We start from the raw sequence: 10423 nt of genomic DNA, 5'->3' as shown, positions 1-10423 counted from the left end.
CCGTATGATCTTGATAAAATTGTCTCTAGGATTGAAGGATTATGGTGAGGGTTAGGGTTAGGGTTAGCTTTTTTTTCTACATGATTTATTATTACTGAACTTTCTTGATAAAATTGTCTCTAGGATTTATAGGATTATGGTGAGGGTTAGGGTTAGGGTTAGCTTTTTTTTCTACATGATTTATTATTACTGATATTCCTGATCAACTTTCTTGATAAAATTGTCTCTAGGATTTTATAGGATTATGGTGAGGGTTAGGGTTAGCTTTTTTTTCTACATGATTTATTATTACTGATATTCCTGATGAACTTTCTTGATAAAATTGTCTCTAGGATTGATTAGGATTATGGTGAGGGTTAGGGTTAGGGTTAGCTTTTTTTTTCTACATGATTTATTATTACTGATATTCCTGATCAACTTTCTTGATAAAATTGTCTCTAGGATTGATTAGGATTATGATGAGGGTTAGGGTTAGGGTTAGCTTTTTTTTCTACATGATTTATTATTACTGATATTCCTGATGAACTGTCTTGATAAAATTGTCTCTAGGATTGATTAGGATTATGGTGAGGGTTAGGGTTAGGGTTAGCTTTTTTTTCTACATGATTTATTATTACTGATATTCCTGATGAACTGCCTTGATAAAATTGTCTCTAGGATTGATTAGGATTATGGTGAGGGTTAGGGTTAGGGTTAGCTTTTTTTTCTACATGATTTATTATTACTGATATTCCTGATGAACTGCCTTGATAAAATTGTCTCTAGGATTGATTAGGATTATTGGTGAGGGTTAGGGTTAGGGTTAGCTTTTTTTTCTACATGATTTATTATTACTGATATTCCTGATGAACTGCCTTGATAAAATTGTCTCTAGGATTGATTAGGATTATGATGAGGGTTAGGGTTAGGGTTAGCTTTTTTTTCTACATGATTTATTATTACTGATATTCCTGATGAACTGCCTTGATAAAATTGTCTCTAGGATTGATTAGGATTATGATGAGGGTTAGGGTTAGGGTTAGCTTTTTTTTCTACATGATTTATTATTACTGATATTCCTGATGAACTGCCTTGATAAAATTGTCTCTAGGATTGATTAGGATATTGGTGAGGGTTAGGGTTAGGGTTAGCTTTTTTTTTCTACATGATTTATTATTACTGATATTCCTGATGAACTGCCTTGATAAAATTGTCTCTAGGATTGATTAGGATTATGATGAGGGTTAGGGTTAGGGTTAGCTTTTTTTTCTACATGATTTATTATTACTGATATTCCTGATGAACTGCCTTGATAAAATTGTCTCTAGGATTGATTAGGATATTGGTGAGGGTTAGGGTTAGGGTTAGCTTTTTTTTCTACATGATTTATTATTACTGATATTCCTGATGAACTGCCTTGATAAAATTGTCTCTAGGATTGATTAGGATATTGGTGAGGGTTAGGGTTAGGGTTAGCTTTTTTTTTCTACATGATTTATTATTACTGATATTCCTGATGAACTGCCTTGATAAAATTGTCTCTAGGATTGATTAGGATTATGATGAGGGTTAGGGTTAGGGTTAGCTTTTTTTTCTACATGATTTATTATTACTGATATTCCTGATGAACTGCCTTGATAAAATTGTCTCTAGGATTGATTAGGATTATGATGAGGGTTAGGGTTAGGGTTAGCTTTTTTTTCTACATGATTTATTATTACTGATATTCCTGATGAACTGCCTTGATAAAATTGTCTCTAGGATTGATTAGGATATTGGTGAGGGTTAGGGTTAGGGTTAGCTTTTTTTTCTACATGATTTATTATTACTGATATTCCTGATGAACTGCCTTGATAAAATTGTCTCTAGGATTGATTAGGATTATGATGAGGGTTAGGGTTAGGGTTAGCTTTTTTTTCTACATGATTTATTATTACTGATATTCCTGATGAACTGCCTTGATAAAATTGTCTCTAGGATTGATTAGGATATTGGTGAGGGTTAGGGTTAGGGTTAGCTTTTTTTTCTACATGATTTATTATTACTGATATTCCTGATGAACTGCCTTGATAAAATTGTCTCTAGGATTGATTAGGATTATGATGAGGGTTAGGGTTAGGGTTAGCTTTTTTTTTCTACATGATTTATTATTACTGATATTCCTGATGAACTGCCTTGATAAAATTGTCTCTAGGATTGATTAGGATATTGGTGAGGGTTAGGGTTAGGGTTAGCTTTTTTTTCTACATGATTTATTATTACTGATATTCCTGATGAACTGCCTTGATAAAATTGTCTCTAGGATTGATTAGGATATTGGTGAGGGTTAGGGTTAGGGTTAGCTTTTTTTTCTACATGATTTATTATTACTGATATTCCTGATGAACTGCCTTGATAAAATTGTCTCTAGGATTGATTAGGATTATGATGAGGGTTAGGGTTAGGGTTAGCTTTTTTTTCTACATGATTTATTATTACTGATATTCCTGATCAACTTTCTTGATAAAATTGTCTCTAGGATTGATTAGGATTATGGTGAGGGTTAGGGTTAGGGTTAGCTTTTTTTTCTACATGATTTATTATTACTGATATTCCTGATTAACTTTCTTGATAAAATTGTCTCTAGGATTGATTAGGATTATGATTATGGTGAGGGTTAGGGTTAGCTTTTTTTTCTACATGATTTATTATTACTGATATTCCTGATGAACTTTCTTGATAAAATTGTCTCTAGGATTGATTAGGATTATGATTAGGGTTAGGGTTAGGGTTAGCTTTTTTTTCTACATGATTTATTATTACTGATATTCCTGATGAACTGCCTTGATAAAATTGTCTCTAGGATTGATTAGGATATTGATGAGGGTTAGGGTTAGCTTTTTTTTCTACATGATTTATTATTACTGATATTCCTGATGAACTTTCTTGATAAAATTGTCTCTAGGATTGATTAGGATTATGATGAGGGTTAGGGTTAGCTTTTTTTTCTACATGATTTATTATTACTGATATTCCTGATGAACTTTCTTGATAAAATTGTCTCTAGGATTGATTAGGATTATGATGAGGGTTAGGGTTAGGGTTAGCTTTTTTTTCTACATGATTTATTATTACTGATATTCCTGATGAACTGCCTTGATAAAATTGTCTCTAGGATTGATTAGGATATTGATGAGGGTTAGGGTTAGGGTTAGCTTTTTTTTCTACATGATTTATTATTACTGATATTCCTGATCAACTTTCTTGATAAAATTGTCTCTAGGATTGATTAGGATTATGATGAGGGTTAGGGTTAGGGTTAGCTTTTTTTTCTACATGATTTATTATTACTGATATTCCTGATGAACTGCCTTGATAAAATTGTCTCTAGGATTGATTAGGATATTGGTGAGGGTTAGGGTTAGGGTTAGCTTTTTTTTCTACATGATTTATTATTACTGATATTCCTGATGAACTGCCTTGATAAAATTGTCTCTAGGATTGATTAGGATTATGATGAGGGTTAGGGTTAGGGTTAGCTTTTTTTTCTACATGATTTATTATTACTGATATTCCTGATGAACTGCCTTGATAAAATTGTCTCTAGGATTGATTAGGATATTGGTGAGGGTTAGGGTTAGGGTTAGCTTTTTTTTCTACATGATTTATTATTACTGATATTCCTGATCAACTTTCTTGATAAAATTGTCTCTAGGATTGATTAGGATTATGGTGAGGGTTAGGGTTAGGGTTAGCTTTTTTTTCTACATGATTTATTATTACTGATATTCCTGATTAACTTTCTTGATAAAATTGTCTCTAGGATTGATTAGGATTATGATTATGGTGAGGGTTAGGGTTAGCTTTTTTTTCTACATGATTTATTATTACTGATATTCCTGATGAACTTTCTTGATAAAATTGTCTCTAGGATTGATTAGGATTATGATTAGGGTTAGGGTTAGGGTTAGCTTTTTTTTCTACATGATTTATTATTACTGATATTCCTGATGAACTGCCTTGATAAAATTGTCTCTAGGATTGATTAGGATTATGGTGAGGGTTAGGGTTAGGGTTAGCTTTTTTTTCTACATGATTTATTATTACTGATATTCCTGATTAACTTTCTTGATAAAATTGTCTCTAGGATTGATTAGGATTATGGTGAGGGTTAGGGTTAGCTTTTTTTTCTACATGATTTATTATTACTGATATTCCTGATGAACTTTCTTGATAAAATTGTCTCTAGGATTGATTAGGATTATGATTAGGGTTAGGGTTAGGGTTAGCTTTTTTTTCTACATGATTTATTATTACTGATATTCCTGATGAACTTTCTTGATAAAATTGTCTCTAGGATTGATTAGGATTATGATTAGGGTTAGGGTTAGGGTTAGCTTTTTTTTCTACATGATTTATTATTACTGATATTCCTGATGAACTGCCTTGATAAAATTGTCTCTAGGATTGATTAGGATTATGGTGAGGGTTAGGGTTAGGGTTAGCTTTTTTTTCTACATGATTTATTATTACTGATATTCCTGATTAACTTTCTTGATAAAATTGTCTCTAGGATTGATTAGGATTATGGTGAGGGTTAGGGTTAGCTTTTTTTTCTACATGATTTATTATTACTGATATTCCTGATCAACTTTCTTGATAAAATTGTCTCTAGGATTGATTAGGATTATGGTGAGGGTTAGGGTTAGGGTTAGCTTTTTTTTCTACATGATTTATTATTACTGATATTCCTGATTAACTTTCTTGATAAAATTGTCTCTAGGATTGATTAGGATTATGATTAGGGTTAGGGTTAGGGTTAGCTTTTTTTTTCTACATGATTTATTATTACTGATATTCCTGATGAACTTTCTTGATAAAATTGTCTCTAGGATTGATTAGGATTATGATTAGGGTTAGGGTTAGGGTTAGCTTTTTTTTCTACATGATTTATTATTACTGATATTCCTGATTAACTTTCTTGATAAAATTGTCTCTAGGATTGATTAGGATATTGATGAGGGTTAGGGTTAGCTTTTTTTTCTACATGATTTATTATTACTGATATTCCTGATGAACTTTCTTGATAAAATTGTCTCTAGGATTGATTAGGATTATGGTGAGGGTTAGGGTTAGGGTTAGCTTTTTTTTCTACATGATTTATTATTACTGATATTCCTGATTAACTTTCTTGATAAAATTGTCTCTAGGATTGATTAGGATATTGATGAGGGTTAGGGTTAGCTTTTTTTTCTACATGATTTATTATTACTGATATTCCTGATCAACTTTCTTGATAAAATTGTCTCTAGGATTGATTAGGATTATGGTGAGGGTTAGGGTTAGCTTTTTTTTCTACATGATTTATTATTACTGATATTCCTGATTAACTTTCTTGATAAAATTGTCTCTAGGATTGATTAGGATTATGATTAGGGTTAGGGTTAGGGTTAGCTTTTTTTTCTACATGATTTATTATTACTGATATTCCTGATTAACTTTCTTGATAAAATTGTCTCTAGGATTGATTAGGATATTGATGAGGGTTAGGGTTAGCTTTTTTTTCTACATGATTTATTATTACTGATATTCCTGATGAACTTTCTTGATAAAATTGTCTCTAGGATTGATTAGGATTATGGTGAGGGTTAGGGTTAGGGTTAGCTTTTTTTTCTACATGATTTATTATTACTGATATTCCTGATTAACTTTCTTGATAAAATTGTCTCTAGGATTGATTAGGATATTGATGAGGGTTAGGGTTAGCTTTTTTTTCTACATGATTTATTATTACTGATATTCCTGATCAACTTTCTTGATAAAATTGTCTCTAGGATTGATTAGGATTATGGTGAGGGTTAGGGTTAGCTTTTTTTTCTACATGATTTATTATTACTGATATTCCTGATTAACTTTCTTGATAAAATTGTCTCTAGGATTGATTAGGATTATGATTAGGGTTAGGGTTAGGGTTAGCTTTTTTTTCTACATGATTTATTATTACTGATATTCCTGATTAACTTTCTTGATAAAATTGTCTCTAGGATTGATTAGGATATTGATGAGGGTTAGGGTTAGCTTTTTTTTCTACATGATTTATTATTACTGATATTCCTGATGAACTTTCTTGATAAAATTGTCTCTAGGATTGATTAGGATTATGGTGAGGGTTAGGGTTAGGGTTAGCTTTTTTTTCTACATGATTTATTATTACTGATATTCCTGATTAACTTTCTTGATAAAATTGTCTCTAGGATTGATTAGGATATTGATGAGGGTTAGGGTTAGCTTTTTTTTCTACATGATTTATTATTACTGATATTCCTGATCAACTTTCTTGATAAAATTGTCTCTAGGATTGATTAGGATTATGGTGAGGGTTAGGGTTAGCTTTTTTTTCTACATGATTTATTATTACTGATATTCCTGATTAACTTTCTTGATAAAATTGTCTCTAGGATTGATTAGGATTATGATTAGGGTTAGGGTTAGGGTTAGCTTTTTTTTCTACATGATTTATTATTACTGATATTCCTGATGAACTTTCTTGATAAAATTGTCTCTAGGATTGATTAGGATTATGATTAGGGTTAGGGTTAGGGTTAGCTTTTTTTTCTACATGATTTATTATTACTGATATTCCTGATGAACTGCCTTGATAAAATTGTCTCTAGGATTGATTAGGATTATGGTGAGGGTTAGGGTTAGGGTTAGCTTTTTTTTCTACATGATTTATTATTACTGATATTCCTGATGAACTTTCTTGATAAAATTGTCTCTAGGATTGATTAGGATTATGGTGAGGGTTAGGGTTAGGGTTAGCTTTTTTTTCTACATGATTTATTATTACTGATATTCCTGATGAACTTTCTTGATAAAATTGTCTCTAGGATTGATTAGGATTATGATTAGGGTTAGGGTTAGGGTTAGCTTTTTTTTCTACATGATTTATTATTACTGATATTCCTGATGAACTGCCTTGATAAAATTGTCTCTAGGATTGATTAGGATTATGGTGAGGGTTAGGGTTAGGGTTAGCTTTTTTTTCTACATGATTTATTATTACTGATATTCCTGATGAACTTTCTTGATAAAATTGTCTCTAGGATTGATTAGGATTATGATTAGGGTTAGGGTTAGGGTTAGCTTTTTTTTCTACATGATTTATTATTACTGATATTCCTGATGAACTTTCTTGATAAAATTGTCTCTAGGATTGATTAGGATATTGGTGAGGGTTAGGGTTAGGGTTAGCTTTTTTTTCTACATGATTTATTATTACTGATATTCCTGATGAACTTTCTTGATAAAATTGTCTCTAGGATTGATTAGGATTATGATTAGGGTTAGGGTTAGGGTTAGCTTTTTTTTCTACATGATTTATTATTACTGATATTCCTGATGAACTGCCTTGATAAAATTGTCTCTAGGATTGATTAGGATTATTGATTAGGGTTAGGGTTAGGGTTAGCTTTTTTTTCTACATGATTTATTATTACTGATATTCCTGATGAACTTTCTTGATAAAATTGTCTCTAGGATTGATTAGGATTATGGTGAGGGTTAGGGTTAGGGTTAGCTTTTTTTTCTACATGATTTATTATTACTGATATTCCTGATGAACTTTCTTGATAAAATTGTCTCTAGGATTGATTAGGATATTGGTGAGGGTTAGGGTTAGGGTTAGCTTTTTTTTCTACATGATTTATTATTACTGATATTCCTGATCAACTTTCTTGATAAAATTGTCTCTAGGATTGATTAGGATATTGGTGAGGGTTAGGGTTAGGGTTAGCTTTTTTTTCTACATGATTTATTATTACTGATATTCCTGATGAACTTTCTTGATAAAATTGTCTCTAGGATTGATTAGGATATTGGTGAGGGTTAGGGTTAGGGTTAGCTTTTTTTTCTACATGATTTATTATTACTGATATTCCTGATCAACTTTCTTGATAAAATTGTCTCTAGGATTGATTAGGATATTGGTGAGGGTTAGGGTTAGGGTTAGCTTTTTTTTCTACATGATTTATTATTACTGATATTCCTGATCAACTTTCTTGATAAAATTGTCTCTAGGATTGATTAGGATTATGATGAGGTTTAGGGTTAGCTTTTTTTTCTACATGATTTATTATTACTGATATTCCTGATCAACTTTCTTGATAAAATTGTCTCTAGGATTGATTAGGATTATGATGAGGTTTAGGGTTAGCTTTTTTTTCTACATGATTTATTATTACTGATATTCCTGATCAACTTTCTTGATAAAATTGTCTCTAGGATTGATTAGGATATTGATGAGGGTTAGGGTTAGCTTTTTTTTCTACATGATTTATTATTACTGATATTCCTGATCAACTTTCTTGATAAAATTGTCTCTAGGATTGATTAGGATATTGGTGAGGGTTAGGGTTAGCTTTTTTTTCTACATGATTTATTATTACTGATATTCCTGATCAACTTTCTTGATAAAATTGTCTCTAGGATTGATTAGGATATTGGTGAGGGTTAGGGTTAGGGTTAGCTTTTTTTTCTACATGATTTATTATTACTGATATTCCTGATGAACTTTCTTGATAAAATTGTCTCTAGGATTGATTAGGATATTGGTGAGGGTTAGGGTTAGGGTTAGCTTTTTTTTCTACATGATTTATTATTACTGATATTCCTGATCAACTTTCTTGATAAAATTGTCTCTAGGATTGATTAGGATATTGGTGAGGGTTAGGGTTAGGGTTAGCTTTTTTTTCTACATGATTTATTATTACTGATATTCCTGATGAACTTTCTTGATAAAATTGTCTCTAGGATTGATTAGGATATTGGTGAGGGTTAGGGTTAGGGTTAGCTTTTTTTTCTACATGATTTATTATTACTGATATTCCTGATGAACTTTCTTGATAAAATTGTCTCTAGGATTGATTAGGATATTGGTGAGGGTTAGGGTTAGGGTTAGCTTTTTTTTCTACATGATTTATTATTACTGATATTCCTGATGAACTTTCTTGATAAAATTGTCTCTAGGATTGATTAGGATATTGGTGAGGGTTAGGGTTAGGGTTAGCTTTTTTTTCTACATGATTTATTATTACTGATATTCCTGATCAACTTTCTTGATAAAATTGTCTCTAGGATTGATTAGGATATTGGTGAGGGTTAGGGTTAGGGTTAGCTTTTTTTTCTACATGATTTATTATTACTGATATTCCTGATCAACTTTCTTGATAAAATTGTCTCTAGGATTGATTAGGATTATGATGAGGTTTAGGGTTAGCTTTTTTTTCTACATGATTTATTATTACTGATATTCCTGATCAACTTTCTTGATAAAATTGTCTCTAGGATTGATTAGGATTATGATGAGGTTTAGGGTTAGCTTTTTTTTCTACATGATTTATTATTACTGATATTCCTGATCAACTTTCTTGATAAAATTGTCTCTAGGATTGATTAGGATATTGATGAGGGTTAGGGTTAGCTTTTTTTTCTACATGATTTATTATTACTGATATTCCTGATCAACTTTCTTGATAAAATTGTCTCTAGGATTGATTAGGATATTGGTGAGGGTTAGGGTTAGCTTTTTTTTCTACATGATTTATTATTACTGATATTCCTGATCAACTTTCTTGATAAAATTGTCTCTAGGATTGATTAGGATATTGGTGAGGGTTAGGGTTAGGGTTAGCTTTTTTTTCTACATGATTTATTATTACTGATATTCCTGATGAACTTTCTTGATAAAATTGTCTCTAGGATTGATTAGGATATTGGTGAGGGTTAGGGTTAGGGTTAGCTTTTTTTTCTACATGATTTATTATTACTGATATTCCTGATCAACTTTCTTGATAAAATTGTCTCTAGGATTGATTAGGATATTGGTGAGGGTTAGGGTTAGGGTTAGCTTTTTTTTCTACATGATTTATTATTACTGATATTCCTGATCAACTTTCTTGATAAAATTGTCTCTAGGATTGATTAGGATATTGGTGAGGGTTAGGGTTAGGGTTAGCTTTTTTTTTCTACATGATTTATTATTACTGATATTCCTGATGAACTTTCTTGATAAAATTGTCTCTAGGATTGATTAGGATATTGGTGAGGGTTAGGGTTAGGGTTAGCTTTTTTTTCTACATGATTTATTATTACTGATATTCCTGATGAACTTTCTTGATAAAATTGTCTCTAGGATTGATTAGGATATTGGTGAGGGTTAGGGTTAGGGTTAGCTTTTTTTTCTACATGATTTATTATTACTGATATTCCTGATCAACTTTCTTGATAAAATTGTCTCTAGGATTGATTAGGATATTGGTGAGGGTTAGGGTTAGGGTTAGCTTTTTTTTCTACATGATTTATTATTACTGATATTCCTGATGAACTTTCTTGATAAAATTGTCCTCTAGGATTGATTAGGATATTGGTGAGGGTTAGGGTTAGGGTTAGCTTTTTTTTCTACATG

The sequence above is a fragment of the Euprymna scolopes genome, chromosome 46, assembly GCF_053919585.1.
Source record: "Euprymna scolopes isolate OS-2025 chromosome 46, ASM5391958v1, whole genome shotgun sequence".
Classification (NCBI taxonomy): Eukaryota; Metazoa; Mollusca; class Cephalopoda; order Sepiida; family Sepiolidae; genus Euprymna; species Euprymna scolopes.
The sequence above is the reverse complement of the archived record's forward strand: the minus strand, read 5'-3'. Positions refer to the sequence as shown.